General features: G+C 45.8%; 1 protein-coding gene across 1 annotated transcript in view; it reads right to left on the reverse strand.

Moving 5' to 3' along the window:
• Nucleotides 1–19,642, reverse strand: part of GALNT2 (polypeptide N-acetylgalactosaminyltransferase 2) — a 190,043-nt gene that overhangs the window by 90,737 nt on the left and 79,664 nt on the right. The window lies entirely within an intron of this gene.

The raw sequence follows: 19,642 nt of genomic DNA on the forward strand, positions 1-19,642 counted from the left end.
TGCTAAATGATTTAATTCCGCTGAATAACAGTGGACAGAGGAGGAAGGACCAGCCAAGCTTTTCCTAGGGCTAACTCTAATAAGACTGCCAATGGAACAGAGCTGTAAATTAAGGGTTTAATGTGAAACCAGAATAAGATATAAGTTCTGGCAGAATTTATTCAGCTCATCTGCACAAACAATTTAATCCATCAACATTAAATCAAACTAAAAAACATCTCCATGACCACAGAGCTAAATATATTTTTCAACCACTTGGAATCTGATTTCTGCGAATCAAATAAGAAAGGCTTCTGTATATAACCCAGATCAGAAATGCCCCATGGCTAGTCATTTTCCTACACAGACTTGTGTGAGCCAAGCATTGCGGACTGGCCATTCTCCTGAGCAGATGCTGCCGGGATGATCCGCACGCAGCATTAAGCCCTTCCTCAGGGAGACCCGACCAGTTCCATGCAGGTCTGTCCAGCTAGCATTCCTCCAGACCAGCGTGGGCTGTGCGCTGTGCAAAAGCTGTCCACTGGAGACATTTTGGCTCTTCAACATGTAAAGTGAGATCTGCAAGGAGGGCAACGCTCGGGGGCTGGGCCAAATCATACATTTTTCCCAAATGTGACTTGCTTTGCCAATAATCTGCATTTTTACTCAAATGGTATGGTAATTAAAGAGCAATCATGCCTAAGCTTCCTCCCTCTTGAGGCCAGCTTTTCCTTCAGCTGCTTCTTCAGTGATACAGCTAGGTTTAAACCAGCAGGGTCGGGATCCCTGGGTGGCGCAGCGGTTTGGCGCTTAGCAGGAGGGCATCTGAAGTACAAATGGGAGGACAAAGCAAAGATTTATTAAGAAGATGGTATGTAGGAGCAGCCCCGGTGGCTCAGTGGTTTAGCGCTGCCTTCGGCCCGGGGTGTGATCCTGGAGACCCAGGATCGAGTCCCACATCGGGCTCCCGGCATGGAGCCTGCTTCTCCCTCTGCCTGTGTCTCTGCCTCTCTCTCTCTCTCTCTCTCTCTCTCTGTGACTATCATAAAAAACAAACAAACAAACAAACAAAAAAAAAACCCAGCAGGGTCAACATGGAAATGACAGGTTGAGGCACCCAGGAGGATGACCCCACTGCAGAAACAGTGGGCTGGTGAGGAGCCCTCTGGCACCTTGGAGGTCTTTGATCCCCCCAGCTGTGATAATGGCCTCAGTCCTCCAAGCGCCCCAAATCCTGGGACTTTTGAAGATTTTTATCCTGCATTTTAACAAATGTATTAAAATGCATCTGTATCCCCATTCAAGTATTTTTTGCTGCAAAAAAAAAAATTTTTCAAAGGTATTTATAATTTGGCTTTTGAGATTATTTGGTTAAAAATAAACTTCCGGTTTACTATTGGCAATGATTTCACAGCAAGTTTGGCAAATCCATGAGAGGGAGAGACTAACCTACTACTGCCTTTACAATATATGGAAACGTGTGAATACTAATTCGGTAAGTAATAAAGTAACCAGAGTCATGCTGTGCAGGCTTTTAATTAAGCATTATTAATTTTTATTTTGCAGCTTGCTTGTAGCATTTTGTGGCTAATAACTTTTTTCTCCACAGGCCTTATACTGGTTAACGGATCAAACCATTTAACCTTGTACTTGAATAAAATCAAAAGTGAAAGTTGCTGGTGGGGCCGGAGCCTTACTTTCTACGTGTAAGAACCACGGCATTCGCTGTACTGTTGACAAAATCAACATTGAGGTAGGCCAACCATCCATGTTTTCTCAGAAAATAAATGCCTCTTTTTTCCCACAGGCAAGACTGAATAGTCCACAGGCAATATTCCTTAACCCTGCTCCCCACCCCAGTCCACGAAGCCCACCACAAAACTAAAGTGGGAGATGAGAGTGTGCTGAATGACAAAGTCCCAAGCAGGTGAAATAAAGCTAAGTGCCGTTTATGAACACCTACCATGTGCCACGTGTTGCACACAGATACCTCCCATCCCTGCAACAGCCACCCTGGCAGTTTATAATTCCTATTTCACAATGGGGACGTGGAAGACCAGCAAGCCTATGCAATTTGCCCACACAGGTCAAAGAAAAAAGTAAGAAGCTTAAAGGTGGCTTTTCCTAAATCAGGACTCAGGTTAAACCAACTTATGAAAGCCCAATTATCACAAAATCATAAAAATCCAAGGATACGTTTCTAGGAGGTCATTTGCGAAGGACTCTCTTATTCTGGACTCCCAAGTCAAGAACTGCAAATTACCATGGTAACTACCTTCTCCTAGAGGAAAATGAGGAGCAGGAGGAGGAAAAGGAGGAACTGCCTAAGCTACTAATACGGAGCGTTCAGGAGATGCCAAGCTCCCCTCTAAACACTGTGCACACACTGATCTTCCTTTCAGTACTCTAACTAGCCCCATTTTACAGATGAGGAAGTTGAGGCACTGAAAGCTAAAGTAGCACAAAGGTCACAACAAGGCTACAATCGAACCCCAGGGGGTTTAGTATTGACTCCACGGTCTCCATCATTCTATGCACTGCCCTTAGATAAGAGAGCTTCCCCCTCTACCAGCAAGATAGACACAGTAAAGCAAAACAAAGTATTAACTATTCATCTCAGAGTATGTCTGAGCACCATAAATTCTTGATCGTTCACGATCATTGATTGGATTCGCTGCCTGAGACAGCCAGTGCCCATGTACGACCCACCACCTGTCAACAGCTCACCCTTCCAGACACCTGTCATGTTCTACTCTCTTCCTGAAACCCTGACCTGTGGCCTTCGCTGGGTGGAAGAAAGTCCCCAGAGACATGGTGGGGACCTGGCAGCTTCACTTCAGCTGAGTGTGTCCGCTGGGGTGCAGACAAGCATCCAACAATGATGGTACTGCGCCACTGAATACTGGCACACCTTGAAGACTGTGGGGGCAGGGCACACTGGCAGGAGTGCCAGGAAGGCTCCAAGAAGCCTATGTATGAGAATTGACAGCTTAGTAGAGATCTGAGGGGGTCAAGAATTAACCTGGCAAGGAGAAATGATGGGCATGAGGGGGAGGAGGGTTGTGGTGGATAGAACACCATGAAAGACAGGAAACAAGAAGATGTGGAAGTGGCAAGATACGGAGACTTGAGACTTGTGTTCCAGAAACATCACTCTGGCTGTAGTGTAGGCAGCAGAGGGAGAAGACAGAGGAGAGGCCAGGGGGCCATGAGGGCAATGCAGCAAGGGATGGTGGTGAGCTGGCTCACGTCCGGGTCTTGGAGATGCAGAGAGGAGGTCGGCACAGCCGTGGGGTGATGGCTGGAAGAGAAGAGCAAGGAAGGAAGGAAAGGATCAGAGATGGAGGCTTCCAACCTGGACATTTCAGACAGGCGGGGCATTCACCACTAAGGAATACGACGACACTGTGTGGGTGGGGTAATGAATGGTGCTGGGAAATAAAGACAGCTCTGTTTGGGAAATGTTGGGGTTACTGCGAGATACAGAGAGGAGGTGGCTGGCAAACATGGGAGACATGCGGCTGGAGTTCTGGAAAGGCAGGATAAGCATGTGAGAGCACCCAGGGAGGGCAGGAGCTGAGTGAGAATGGGTCCTGGGCCAGTGGGAGATACCAATACTTGAGGGGCATATTGGGAAGAGTCTGGGCCCGGGAGCTGGAGCCTCGGGTTCTAGCACAGGAGTCTGAAGAAGTCACCAGCCTCTCTCTCCCCATGGGGGGCCCTGGGCTGAAAGTCCCATGGTCCCTGTTTGCCCAAGCATTCCTGGGGACCAGATACACCCAGCACTTTTTTATCCTTTCTACCTATCTTCCATATGCTTGGTATCCGAAAGCACTTCAGGGCCTTTGAGGGCAGAAGGGCTTTGTCGTATCCCCATGGCACCAAGTATGCTGCTGGTCGCACGTCAGATGCATAATAATAAACAGAGTTGAAAAAAGCTCTCACACTACTTACTCAGATTGATTTGACTGGCTTCGCCCACTTTTCAGTGGAAGCTTTTCATTACAACAACCCCCTGTCATACATCTACATACATTACAAGGCTTATTTACGCCCGTGGAGGCTCCTTTCAAACGGAAACGTGCAGAATGTAAATAGATGGAGAAGCCTCTGGTGCCCAGGACCCACTGACAGCCGGGATGCGCTACCAACTGATCTGTTTTCTCCCAGTTGAGAGAAAACGATGCGGTGACAGACAGGTCCTCTTTTTAGTGACAAGGATAAACTGCTGAGATTAGAGGAGTCATGATGAGGTTTGATGCTGGGTCAGAAGTTGCAGAGAATTCAAAGCCCGGGATCTGGTAAGCCTGCTTTTATTCCTGGGCTGCAGCCGCATCCCTGCATTGTCTCTCCCACCCTCTGAGGAGGGCTGCTGACACCAAATGCATAATGAGTAACCCACTGAGGGCCAATGCTGCTGGCAAATGTAGACCAGGGAGGGCTCAGTGCTTCTGGCCCAACACTGGATTGTGTCAGGGAAGTTTAAACAGAGGTCTGCCAACACCCTTCACACCCATAGTGGAGCAGGGGGTGTGCTGTTCCCCGCGCCCCTGGACTTTATCATTTTGACCACACTGCAGGAAAGCCCTGGAGAGCCTCACCTACGGCATGAGATGGTCTCATCCCTGTTAAACGTTTGAGTCAGATAATGCAAACTCAATTTCCTGTCCTCCTACTTACTAACTGACGTGAGCTCACAGCTGTTATTATTTGTATTTGAATTGGTTGAGTTTTCACAGAGTCTTTAGAAGCTCGAGATATGCACTTTGCCCACATTGTTCTTACAAATGTGTACAACGGAAGCAGTCTATTACCTGAAGCACAAATGGAATTAAATCAGGCCGGGAGTGAAATCAGATGGAAACAAATGACTGAGTGATATCTATTTATCTACCGTAATTAGAGAGTACAAAAGCCAAAATTCATCCTATTTCCAAGAAGATAAAAGAACAATGAGTTTTAATAAAATGACATTATTTTCAGAAATAGTAAATCCAGTAGGTTGGTTTATTGAGTAGTTATGAAAATTAATTTAGTGTAAATATAGCTTTACTTATTAAAAGAGTATTACCCATATTCCCAATATGCTTTGTCTCCATTTCAAAATAAGAAAAAGTAAGTAACAAGTGGACTTGACTTTTGCCAGAAACAGCCGTCAGTGGCTATGAGGTGTGGAGGCAGAAAGGCCAGTTGGGGGTTGGGGGGGAGGTGCAGAGAGGGTCAGCTGGTTTTTGAGAGCAGCCTTTTACATAGGAATAGATTATCATCAGCTTATTCAGGGCCCTATTTCATCCCTGTTTCTTGTCCCAGATGAGAAAGCGATCCAGAAGGGCTAAGTGACTTACGTTATTAACCACTGCAAAACAAGTTCCCTCAAAACTGAGGAGCTTGAAACAAGAAACATTTTTTATCTCACACTCTGATTCTGCGAGTCAGGAATCCGGGTGGCTCATGGTCCCTCATGAGGCTGCAGTTAAGATGTCAGCCCGGGCTGCCACCATCTCAGGGTCCGACTGGGCTGCTCCCAAGATTGGTCACTCACAGGGCTGCTGGTGTGCCCTCACAATACAGCAGCTGGCCTTCCCCGTAGTAAGAGATCAGAGAGGAGAGCAAAGTTGGGGGAGACAGGGAGAGGGGCAGACACCAGGGCTCCTTTTACAACTTAATCTTAGAAACCATATCCTGTCACATCAGCACATTCTGTTGACCGGGAGCACATCACTATGTCCAGCTCACACTCAAGGGGAGGGGAAGTAGATCCCACATTTTGAGAAGAGGACTGCCAAAAAACTGGTGAGCATACTCTAAAACCACTGTGTGTCAATGCCTAAGACGGAGAATGGCAGAGCTGAGGACAGAATATTCCAAAGGGAGACAGAACACTGCTGTGACCCAGACAGTCAGTTATCCACACATGGGAGCCATGAGATGATGGGAGTCCAAGAGATGAGTCACGAAAGGGTCAAGTCTGCACAGTAAAAATGTCATTTCATCTCACATTCTCTTGTCCACAGTCCAATATAAAGACTAACACCACTTATGGTAACACGTTTGAATCATGAACCACCGAAGCAAACATGCTTACACACGTAAAACTAGATGATAAAGGTCGGGGTATACTGTAGACTCAGCAAAGGCTGTCTTCATAAATTTTAAGTGGCTAACATTGTATTTGTTAACAGAGATAAATATATCACTGTGGAAGGAAAAAGGAAAATAAATAGGTTGTTTTTAATCTCCCGTTACTGAAATATATTTTGTCACTGTTAAATTATTTCAGCCGGCTAGACCATATGCTCAGAGGCAGATTAAGTAACCAAAAATATCATCTGAATGACTACTTGATTTTTTTCTTCATCAACTGTCTACTTTCCACTGTTATTTAATGACTGTTCAGTGATCACCACTACCACAACCAATCTCTAACAGCAACATTTGAGTTCTGGGAGGTAAAAAAGAAAGCCAGGTTGCTAGACCTGTTAAAAAGATATGATCATTTATATTTCTACAGCCCACTGATACTGAAAACTAACTAGTTACTTGAAAGCAAATTTTTTAAAGAGTAGACTTAGTTTCCTGCTAAAGACCAAGACTTCCCATACTCCAGCATTCTCACTATAAAGTGATCCATAGGGATCCCTGGGTGGCGCAGCGGTTTGGCGCCTGCCTTTGGCCCAGGGCGCGATCCTGGAGACCCGGGATCGAATCCCACATCAGGCTCCCGGCGCATGGAGCCTGCTTCTCCCTCTGCCTGTGTCTCTGCCTCTCTCTTTCTCTCTGTATGACTATCATAAATAAATAAAATTAAAAAAAAAATTTTAAAGTGATCCATAGAGGAACGGAAGGACTATTTATTATTTCTAATTCTTCAGGGTGGATATCCCACCACATCAGTGCAAAAGAGTATTCCTGGGTCTTCTTATGAGAGGATGGAAAAAATCTGCTGATATAAGGTATCACTATCAAAATTTTAGTTTCCAAATAAGGTATGACCCATTAATAAAGTGGCAAATGTAATTTTAACTCACTGGGGAAACAGCCTAAGAAAAGAATGTCAGAATACTCAGGGGAAGCCTCCTTAGCTAGGCTAGGAGTCAGGTCACTCTGAACCATGATCAAATTTCAGTTAAGACCAGAAACCTGTACCCTGCAAACAATGACCTCTGCATTTATAAAAGAGATGGTTTCTGTGACACTGTATATCAACAAAGATAGTAATCTTTTTTCAAATCAAAGCAATAAGACATGAAAATAATTGGTGGGAAAAAAGATTTCTGCTTCTAAATAACAGTTCCCACTGAAGCAGTAATTTAAGAGGAAGAGTGTGCTCCTCCCTGATTCTCAGGATAGAAAGGGGACATAATATACTGTAGAGACCAGAACCACACTGGCTCAGTTATTCAACCATTTCTGAACATGCATTTTGTGCGTGGGTACCAGTGAGAACCCCTAATGCCAGGTTTCATCACTTTAGGAGAGCGAGTCAAACAAGCTAGAAGAGTAGGAAGAGCTCAGGGTGAGCTTCCAACGGCAACCTCCCAACAGTTTCCAAAACTTTTATTCAGGTAAGTATAGGAAGGGTTTAAGAATCAGGAGCTGGGTAGAGTGGTGAGGGAAGAAACAAGACAGAAAGGCCAGGTCCTTGCCCCAAGGCCTGGTCCGTGTCTCAGCTTGGGTGTTTTCTAGAAGCTCCCCTGGCAGCTCTAACGCACAGTCAGGCTTGAGAACCACTGGCTTCACTAATGCACTTAAAGTTGTTCACATTCATTTCTCCAGCTGAGTTCATGAAACTCAATGCTGCTAAAATGGAAGGGGCAAATTTCTACTGTGGATTTAAGTCACAGGCTGCTTCATACATAATCACTTGCTCTCAAATAAAAAAATATATTATGATAAAGGTCACTGCTTTGTTTATCTTACAGTGTAGTCTCAGAGAAACGTGGGCTGGTGAGAAATACCATGGGGCTGCTCATTATTTGGGAGCTGTAACGATCAATCGTACTGAAGGCATGAGTTAGAAGAACACCGCTTTTTATCCTCTGTTACTTAACTTTTCTAACGTGCAGGGGGCCAGGTGCATTATCCCGCACAGTCAGTCAACTACCTTAATTCGGTCAAAATCTTCCTGTTCACAACTTGGTGGCCACATATAGATGAAATGTCATCAGTGACCCCCACCTGCTCAAATCTAGAAACTCTAGAGCCTAAGATGCAATTAGGAAAGGTTTGGGATGTGCTTTAGGAATGGCAAGGTGATCCTGGTCTATCTCTAACACCCTGGGCAATTCAGGGCCTTGGGTTTCCAATATGCAACACAGAAATTTTAAAACCTCTCTATCCTATCCCATAAAATGTGACAAGGCTCCAATGGACTGTAAGGCATTATACACGTTAGACATAAAGTCCCATTACTGAGAACATCATATTTGCCTTCTTCTAATCTGAGGGACCGGTCTTCCTCTCTTTGTCCTCACACTAGGGTTACTGAACATCCCTCCCCGCCCCCATCATTAGCTCATTCACTGACTTGTTAACATGTATACATATGTTACCTCTGTGGTCTTCCCTCCCCAAATCCTAAACCCCAGTCTCACCATGATGAAAACATTAGATAAACCCCAAATGTGGGATATATTTTTACCAAATGCTTGACCAGGATGCCTAAAAGCTATCAAGGTCATCAAAAATAAGGAAGGCTGAAGACTGTCACAGCCCAGCCCAAAAATATCTGACAACTTAATGTAATGTTGGATCTGGACAGATCATAGAAAAGAAAAAGAACATTAGGGGAAAACTCAAGAAATCTGAATAAAGTAGGGACTTCAGTTCATAAAAATGTATCAGTATTGGTTCTTTAATTATAACATTCGTACCATCCTAATTTGAGATGGTCATAATAGGGGAAACTGGGTACAGAGTATATGAGAATCTCTGCACTTGTGTTCTTGTTTTTTTCTGCAAATCTAAGACTACTCTAAAAAACAGCTTAAAATTTTTTAAACTAAATGTGTGCATAAATCTTATTTACATAAAGGGAAAATAATTACATTAAACACTCCTGGTCCAACATCTGTCAACTGTATTTCTAGGGTGTCTGTCAATTTTTAATAGCAATTTTAATTCCACTCCTTTTCCCTGCAGGGAGCTAAGGTGTGAATCTCTTGATAAATGTTGATTTTAAAGCCAATTTTTGCAATGAGACACAGAGCCCAGGAGTAATCCATTTCACACCACAATTCTCTTTTCAAGAGCAATCAATCCATCCTCAACTCCCATGTTCACAGTAGATGACCAAAGCAGTAGGAAGCCCAGAGCAGGGGGAGCACAAGGCAGGCTATTAACATGCTGCTTTTCCTTATTCCTGCTTCTAAATAAGAGTTTATGAAGCAAGACGACTCTTGGGCCAGATCATAAACATTCCTGAAGGCAAGAGCAGCAGGCCTTTTAATACAGAGGCACAGGATGGCAGAATGAGAGCCCACAAGTCAGCTAAGCACCTGCTATTTTAAGGAGCTGTTTATGGTCTCATTTTCTATCACTTGATCTGATTCTACCTCTTTCTTCCTATAAACAGAGAAACAGCTTCTCCGATTTGGGGGAGGGGGCTCTTGGACAAAGCCAACAGCTACTCTACTTCTTGTTCTGGAATCTTCAACATTAGCTGAAGCAGATTCTCTTTAGGGAAATGATGAACAGCAGCAACCTTGACAAGAAAATGTCTTTTTTACCCAAAAAAAAAAAAGTATTCTAGAAAATTACTGGGGTGCCTGGGTGACTCAGTTGGTTAAGCATCTGACTCTTGATTTTGGCTGAGGTCATGATCTCAGGGTCATGGGATCAAGCCCCACATCGGGGTCTGCACTCGGTAGGGAATCTGCTTGAAGTTCTCTCTCTCTCCCTCTCTCTCTACCCCTCTGGCTGCTCATACACACGTTCTCACTCTCTAATAAATAAAATCTTAAAAATAAAATCATTTCCCCCATGACTTTTGCGAAGATCAATTGTATATTAAAATTAAAAAAACATAATTCCCAGTAGAGGAGATAAAAGTGGGAAGAGAAAGGTTAGGCAGGCAGTGGGCATGGCATGGTGTGCAGCAGCCAGCAGGGGGAGTAGACAGGTGGTACCCTCCTCAGCCTTGAGGACCAAGAGCCACAACCTACCCTCACCAGCCTCTCTACATGCCACACCCACACTGTCCCACTTTCCCCCACCCCCCACTGCCACCAGGATTCCTCCAAGTCTGGCAGCACCCTGACTTCTGTGTCAACACCCCAGTAGAGCTGCATCCCCACTTTGCTTCAGCTCACGGATATATCAGGTCTCATAGACCTGTGCTGCAATGCTCCCCTGCCATCAGTAGGTGCCACCAACTTGCTCATGTGCTGATTAAATCCAACCTGCTGGGGGGGGGGGGGGGTCCTCCCCTTGCTCAGCTCTGTAACCACTTGAGTCAGATATAAGGGAATGATCCTCCAGGAACAACAGATCTGTTTGGAAGAACATCTGCAGGAGAAAGTGAGTCCTAGAATGATATGCTAAGGGCTCCAAGGGGACCCAGGATTAGAAATTAAATAGAAAACATGGAATTATGCCCCCGCCCCCTTTTGGAATCATAGGTCATTAGAGTCAGAAATCCCTGGCAGCACAGCCCAGGTGCAGCTGACCAGGAGGGACGATCTCTTATTAAAGCCTCAGCTGGTCTTGTCTCATTTCCTCCTCCTGACTGTCCAGTGAGGCTGATACAGCCATTCTGCCCCAAACCCGAGGTTCCCCTTACAGTACCTGACCCGCGTGCCTCAAAGGGAAGACTCTCAGTCCAGGTACAACAGAGATTTCGACTCTCTTTTCTTTGGGGCCAATTAAATTCAGAGAGATCTGGATGTTAGAAAAAGGAAAGAAGCAGAGAAGTGAGGGGAGAGGCGGTGGCTCCCCCAAAGCTGCCCTAGGAGAGAAGGGGAAGGCAGCAAAGCCCAGCACACCTCTGTGGCCAACACCAAGGCTGTGCAACCTGAAGGCTGAGGAAGGTGTGTTTGGAAAATAAATGATAATTCGGGTCTTTTTAGAAAATCAGTGTGTATGGCTAGAGCACCAGAGACACCACATGTGAGCCACACCTTGGAAGATGCATGTCATGAGCAATGAAGGAAAATAAACTATGAGCATCTCAGTGAGATGGTGGGGAGGAGTTTTCTGAAGTTTCTAACCAATGAGTAACAGCAAACGGGAACTATACAGCATTGACCTTTATTAATGTAAAATCTATTCTCATTAACATTCTCTTCATCTGGGGTCGATGCCTAGGAAGGCATTCTGCCATAGGAACACATGAACATCACAGAAAAACCCTAGAATGGGTTGTCCTAAATCTGTTTTTCTCACTGGGCTTTCATTTTATGAATTACAAACTCTTCTTTCACAAATGATTTGTGCAAACAGAACACTGTCGTACATCATCAGCCCACTTTATAAATGGGTAAACATGGGGGAAAGTGGGTGACCTAGCACCGCCTGAGCCCAGATTCCACTCCGGCCTGTTTCCAAAGAGTGTTTTTCCCAAAGTTCCATGCTCTTCTCTTAGGAGGTTATTTACATCAGATCACAGAAGCCAAGTGGAGTGTTTGCATCCTTTGTCTGGTGTGAGGGGCATGCAGCAGGACACTGCACTCGACAACACAGAAAGCCCCGCCCAGCTGGGTACAGTCTGCTGGCATGTTGCAGGGTGCTGGTTGCCACAGGAGTCTCCCACCGTCTTGTGTTCTGTCATGGGACAGGACGGACAGCCCTGGTCAGGGACAAGCTGTTTGCTCCCTCAACCCCTGGCACATTTACTTACATGTCCATTCTGTGCCTCCAACAGCTGGGACATTTTCCAGACTATTACAGTATGTGGTATTACAACATGAGTTGTAAATGTCCCACTATCTTATTAAAAAGCAAAAGGAGGGGCGCCTGGGTGGCTCAGCCAATTGACTGCTGCCTTTGGGCTCAGGTCGTGATTCCAGGGTCCCTGGATCAAGCCCCCACACGGAGCCCCCTGCTTCTCCCTCTGCCACTCTCCCAGCTTGTGCTCTCTCTCTGACAAATAAATGAACAAAATCTTTTTCTTTTAGTAAAAAAAAACCAAACAAAAGGAAAGAGTGTAAATTAGTCCAGCCTGACTGGAAAGCAACTGGGCACCACACATCAAGAAGTAGAAAGACACCTATAACCTTTAAGCTGAGAAATTGCATTACTGTGAATCTATCCTAATGAACTAACCCAGAATAAGGAACAAATCTTATGCACAAATGTTGCAGCATTGTTTCTTAGGAAAAAAAAAGTACCAATAAGAGGTTGGTTAAATTATGTTATAGCCCCTCAAAAGAATATTATGCCACCATTAAAAATTCTAATTATAAGGATCACACAGCCATATGTAAACGCTTATAATATGTTAAATGAAAAAGCAGGAAACAAAATTTTATGTACACAATGAAACAACTATATAAAACTACGTAGCCATATGGGTTAGCTTGGAATGAAATGCACTAAAATAAAAATGGTGTGTTAGAGTGAAGAATAATGAGTTTTGTCTCTACTTCTTAAACTTTCTGTCATGTTTTTAAATTACCTTCATGAATAATAAATTTAAGCACAGACATGTTTAGGTTGGAACTTCAAACTTATGCACTATTTCACATCATTAAAGGCATTGTGGCAGAAGGCTTGTATCTGGCCAGAAGGTCTGGACGCTGCCCAAAGCAGCCAGGGAAACCTGTGGTGGCACAGGACCTGTTTCTGGAAATGGAGGTGAGTCTAGCCTCTCCTTTCAAGGTGTGAGGACAAGACACTATTCTAGAAGTCGGGGAGGTCTTCTCTTCCCTCAGGCCCTGGAAGGGTCCCTGCTGTTCTGGACAGGATTCAGCACTGCCAGACCCATGGAGAGGCCCATCTCCTCTGTGTGCATCTCTTCCTCTATTGAATGTTCCTTCCAGAATGGTCGACAAAAGACCAAACTGATCTTGGATACTTAGGGCCACCGCTGGTGCTGACCTGAACTAAGGGGTACGCTGGGCCCTAACACTGAGTTCATGGGCAAGTATAGACACAGAAATCAAACCATGCTCTTCCACCAGGTCACCCATCTCTGGCTTGACTGGCCCTGTTCCTCTAGTGTAGAACATGTAGGCAATGGGAGTCACAGTGGCAGTGGCACTGCCTCCACAGAACAGACATTTACAGAGAAGTCCCTAGGTGCCAGGAGTGGTGGGGTAGCTGTATGTATGCTCTTTCTGCCAATCCTCACAGCATTCTGGAGATGCGGTATTAATGCCCCCATTCAAAGACGAGAGAATTGAACACCAAAAAGAGAATTGAGGGCATGTGACAAACAGGCAGCCCATCCAGGGTCACACCCAGGTCTGACCGGCCCAGGGTCTGTAATCCATGCATCATACCCAGGCAGGTCTGGGGTGGACTGGATGACTCAGTGCCTACCTGCATAGTTAGAATAACCAAATCCAGCTCATCTAAGTTTCTGGCCCACAGTTTATAAGACAGTAACTGGGGGCTCCCCACCCTTCCTCTTTATCTAATCTTACTCAATTTCAGAAAATTATAATCTTACACTAATATTTCATCTCAAAGACTGCTTTTCCTATTCACAAACTTTATCTCATTTAATCATAAAGGGAAAGTTGGGGAGCAGGTGATCTGCTGCAAGGAACTTGGGCTTTGCAGGCAAATTCAGATTCCTGCTCCGGAGCTCACAGCAAGAGGAATCGTGTTTTCCACCCATGGTGATGTTGCAAGAATTAAATGAGTTAACATGCATGATGATAATGATGCCAGCAGGTTCTGACACACAGTAGGTTCCCAAAAAAAAGTGAGCCTTTGTCCCACACAATAGTCTTCTAAGTTATGAGGCACTCTATCTTATAGCAGAGAAAACTAAGCACAGAAAATCACCTGGGTTACCCAAGACCTCATAGTTACTGACAACCAGTCATGAGCCTTCTTTCTGCTGCAGACAGAGTCTGTGGGACTCAGAAATGGACACCAAGGTGAGTCAACTCCACAGAATTTGTTTCAAGCGGTGCTTGTATCTCTCCTCTAGTACATACTAGGTCTGAGAAGTTTACACTCATTTGACACAGTGTTTTTTTTTTTTTAATGCTGCATTCCAAAGAGCCTGTTTGCCTGCTAATTTACTCTCTTTAAGCCAAAGATTCATGTGCCCATTGGCTTTAAAACAAGAAAGAACTAGATGCAAATCCAGGTTCTAGAACCTTTTTTTTTTTTTTTTTAAGATTTTATTTGAGAGAGAGAACATGCATGAGAGTGCACAAGCAGGGGGAGTGGCAGCAGAGGGAACAGGGAGAAGCAGGCTCCCCGCTGAACAGGGAGACTGAGGCGGGGCTTCACCCCAGGACCCCAGGATCATGACCTGAGCCGAAGCAGATGTTTAACCAACGGAGCCAGCCAGGCATCCCTAGAACTGTATAAATTATCCATCTCTCTAAGTCTTGGTGGCATTATCCAGAATGCTAGCCTCCAAGAGTATTTGAGCAAGTGTACCTGAACATAGAGAAGCTGTGATACAGCTCAGATACCGAAGCTTCGCCCAACACCTCGAGGACACGGCGGACCAGGTGTAACACGTGCCAGAAGGAACACACTACAAAGTTGACTCGCCCATGTGCTCGTGAAAAATGGCAAAGTTTATCTGAGTCAAATCAAGCAGGACATGCAAACTCACTTGCATTCGTGTGTACACAAGCTTGGGCAGCTGTACAAGAACCCCGAGGTTTACCAGCAAAACCAATGAACTGGCAGTGCCGGAAATTTTTACCTTTTTAAGGAATTTTGCTGGTGGGTCTTACCAAAGGTTTACACCCCATCTTCCAAAAGCTTAAAACGAAAGACTTAAAGAGCAACACACGGAGGGGATGGGACACAGAGACTGGGGAAATGGGGAAGCAAAATACTGTGGTCAACTTGAATGTTAACTCTGAGCTTCCCAGGCACAGGAGTATAGGGAGTAAGAGGCACGAGAACTAGGCTGCAACGAGCATCAGCCACGAGCCAGAAGACATGGGTGCAAGTCACCTCCCCAAGGCAAGGCGGTGCGTGATGGAGTCCGTCTCCATTCAGCCCAGATCCGACGGCTCCGCTTCAACGCACTGCATTTTCAGTCCCCAAGAGAAGTCATAATTACCTTAGGAGAGACTGAATTTCTGGTGCAAAATCCTAAATTTGTCACGAAAGTCACGGACTGGAGAAACAAAACGTGGCGGATTCAAGTCAGCCACGTTTCTTGGCTCCTCCTCCCGCCCCTCACGGCCGCGGGGTGTGGGCGTGGCCGGGCGTGGGCGTGGGACGGCTCAGCCAATGGGACGCCTGCCCCCAAGGCCTGGGGCGTGCAGGGGGCACCTGCCGTGCAGGGGGCGTGTCCTCTCAGGCCCGCACAGGCCTGCACAGGCCGCAAGGAAGCCGAGGTCCTAGCACTTAACCTGCGCCCTGGGGCACGGAGTCCTGGACCAGCCAGCCAACTGAGCTGTCACTTGACGGCAGGGACACACGCGAGCCCCGGACGGATCTGGAGAGACCTGCAGAGGCACTGTCCCACAGCGTCGTGGGGAGTCATCAATCATTCCCATTAGGGCCACTATGCTCAGGGGGACCTGCCAAAAAGCAACAGATAACAGACAAGGATGTGGACTGAAATAATACAGGAAATCCTCAACAACAGCTGACAGAAAACAGGAAGTGATTTTCCATGGCTGTTGCCCATAAAAACTGCGGGAGCATGACATGGAAGGGCAGTCACAGGATGCTACATGGAGCAAAACCAAGTATCAGACACAGTCTGAGCCAACAGCCCCCAGTTCAAATATTATACACGCCCTTAAGTAAATATAAAAAGGGATCTGGGATAACCTGTGCATCAGCAGGGCTGAAAGAGTTTCTGAGCTTCTGAAGCCATCTGCCAGAGACGATTTATTCCTTTAACAAGTTTGAATGCTTACTATATGCCAGGTCCTCTGCCAGCTAGTAGAGCTGCAGAGATAACTGCTCAGTCAGGCCCTGTCTTCAAGAACACCACAAGGCATTCTTCCTGAGTACTAGGTGGACACCGTGATCTTGGGCACATCTACACCCTCCCTAAGGCTCAGCTCTTGTCTAAAGAATGGGAACAGCAGTTGATAGTCACCACACAGGATTTCTTGGTATAGTGCCGGACGCACACTGTATATTCAGCAACATTACTGTTATTAATACTGACATCAGTACTATAATCCCAAAACTAACACAATATCCCTTTGCTATGATATGGAAGACGGGCTGCAGAAGTCATGGGAGGAAGGGAGGAGGGACTTTCACATGACAATGGTCATCCTGGAGAAAAGAGATGAAGGTCTGACCAATAAGCAGAGGCTTAGGACACTGGCCCAGAAGTCAGGGAAGAAGCCCCTAGTGGGTGGCTCCTGGAGACAGAACACCCCACAAGGGCTGTGACTTCTGCCTCCCCACCCACTCCTCCAAAACTCTCCATAGTCATTCTGGTTCAAAAGGCAGAAATGGAAGGCATGCTGGCCAACTCCTCCAGAGCTGGGAACAAACTGGCAAACATGGGTTGGCCAATGGCTTCAGAAAGCTGGCACTCCTCCAGGATTCTGGTTCCCTAGAGGCATAACCAGGTCCACCAGGTCCACCAAATCCCTGGTGAAAAAGGGATAAAGGGACGAGGAGGCGCAGTATGGCCAGAGCCAGCTGCCTGCAGGTGGTAAGAAGACTCTGCATTTCCATCCTGGAGCTGACCAATATTCACCTGGCCTTGCTGCACATGAGCCATCCAATTCAGTCTTCACTCTGTTCAGTGGTACAGCCCACCCTGTCAGAACGAAGATGGACCAGGGTGATTCGGCACCCGGAGGCCACAGCACGCCCCACAGTTCCCTATGGACTCGGTGTGTGGTCTTCAGGCTGGCCATAGCAGTGTGGAGCCCTAGGGCCAAGGGAAGAGCAAAGTGACCATCCCTTTCCCATTGAAGAAAGTATGGTCCATGTGGTCTCAAACTAAACTATAGTTTTTAAGTATTTTCTTCACACCTGGCCGAAATGCAATTAGGTGAACTTCTCTTGCTGATCCCCTAGTCTCACAATGAGTATCTTCTTTCTGGAGATCCTCCTAATAAACTCAAGGGAGTGCTCAGCATTTTGAGAGAAACGGATGGAACGGCTTGGTGTCGTGCAAATAGAAGTCATGTGCATCAGATATCTCTGTGGAGGCAGGAGCAACCAGTAAGAGAAGACAGTTCCCTGAAATAAAATATCACATTGATAGTAGCCAAAACTGCAGGGTGATTGGTGCTCTTCCTGGGCTGGGTAAGCTCGCATGTTTACAGACTATGGGTGAAAGAGCGTGCTTCTGATAAAGCTCTATTTCAACCCCGGCTTTCTGTATCATCAAAAAGCAGTGTCAGTGTCCTCGGCAGACACACTGGGTCAGCCCCTTCACCACTTCAGGCATGTGATGCAAGAAGAAACACACTGCTGCCCAGGTGCTGGACATTCAAGTAGCAGGGGCTGGGAGCCGTGCGGAAACACTGCCTCTGAGCCTGGTTCTTTTTGTGGCTGCTTGTTCACAGCTCTGCATAGAAACAAAGCCATCAGACAGCATTCATCCAAACAACTTAGGGGCTATCTCATGAGGTGGTTTAAGCTCTACTCACTTGCTGGCCACTTCTGCTCTCATGGGAAGAGGGGGATATCTGGCTAAAAATATCTTGCAGACTACCACTGGTCCCATATGCAAAGTCTGGCGGTGTCACAGGAGGTCTTAGCTTTGTCCTCTATTGGGCATTTTTCCAAAACAAAAGTTGTTGACTTCATACCTTAGTATTCCCGTCTCTAGAACATGCAGCATATGTTAGTGATGGCCTCAAGTCCCTCTCTACAACCCCTCGACAGATCCACTGTGTGCAGGCTTTACCCACATGCTGGAGAAATGCACTGGTCCCTGGCTGCTCCCTTATCTGTCCCTTGCATGACACAAAATGCCTCCATCACTCTGCCTCCCACTGCCTGGATAGTCCTGAGGATGGCTCACCATCTTCTATCCCCTGAGGTACAAACACTTTCAATCCCCCTATAGCCAGGCTCCACCTTACCCACCCAGGCTTATTTCTTACTGATCCTGCCAACGGCCCAATTCCAGGCCTGTTCCAGCAGGCTCTTTACAATGACATGATGGTTCTAAGTTCCCTGACTTGGCTCATGATTTGTTTTAAATTAAGATACAATTTACATACAGTGAAATTCACTCTAGTGTTCAGCTCTGTGAGTTTGGACAATTGCACATTCATGAACCACCACTACACGCAAGATATACAGCAATTTTGTCATCTCAAAAATTCCCCTGCATACCTTAACTCAGCCCCTGGCACCCCCTGATCGGCCTTCTCTCTCTGTAGTTTTGCCTTTCTGGAACATCATGTAAATAAATCATACAGTAAGTGACCTTCTGTTTTGCTTATTTCATTCATGTTGTGCATGGAGATCCGTCCATGTGTATGTTTATCAGTACTTGCTTCCTTTCTGCCACGGGGTGGTATCCCACTGCGTACCACCACGTTCTTTCTTATGGGTGTACCACAGCTTGTTCACCCATTCTCCAGCTGAGGGGCAGTTAAGTGGTTTCCAGTTTTGGGCAAATATGAATTAAGTCATCAAAAATGTTGTGAGCACAAAATTTTCATTTCCCTTGGAGAAATACCTAAGTGGGATTGCTGGGTGGCATGGGAGCATGTGTTGAACTTTATAAGAAACTGCCAACAATAGTCACACCATTTTGCTTTCTCACCAACAACATGGGAATTCCAGTTGCTCTATATCTCTGCCAGTGCTTGGTATTATCATTTTGGTTTTTTTATTAAGTCATTCTACACAGATGTATGGTGACACGATATAGCTTTCTTATTTGCTATAATTATACTTCCTACCTGCCAGGCACCATGTTAAGTGGCTCATATACATCTCGATTCATGCTTATTCCAACTCAACAGACTAAGTTCCTATATTTTCTCTGCTTTTAAATGCAGAAATTGAAGGGCACCTGGGTGGCTCAGTCAGTTAATCCTCTGCCTTCAGTTCAGGTCATGATCTCAGGGTCCTGGGATCTAGTCCCATGTCGGGCTCCCTGCTCAGTGGGGAGCCCGTCCCCTCTCCTTCTGTGCTAATAAATAAAATCTTTTAAAAATGCAGAAATTGAGGTGGCACTTGATCCAGGGTCATATGACTACAAAGTTCATGGCCTTAAATAAGACTTCACCTAGGATGACCTTATTTATACCTTCCTGAATTCTCTCCTTGCTTTTGGGTTCTGGCTCAAATTTCACTTCCTGCATGATAGTTTCTCCAAATCATAATGTAACACAGCCCAGTCTGACCTTGTGTGCATCCTATTGTACTTGATCAATTCCCTAATTATTTATCTTCAATTAGAAAACCAAAGTATTCTTCAAATACCTCATGTTTCTTGCTTCCCAAACAGGATGTTCAGCCTCTTGAGACCAGAGCACCTGTCTTCCCAGCACTACTTTTCACCCTCTACATTTCAGGCACTGATTGAAATGAATCAGAACTTGTAGAAAGTGTTTGGAAATTGAGGAGGGAGGTG

The sequence above is a fragment of the Vulpes vulpes genome, chromosome 4 (genome assembly GCF_048418805.1).
Source record: "Vulpes vulpes isolate BD-2025 chromosome 4, VulVul3, whole genome shotgun sequence".
Classification (NCBI taxonomy): Eukaryota; Metazoa; Chordata; class Mammalia; order Carnivora; family Canidae; genus Vulpes; species Vulpes vulpes.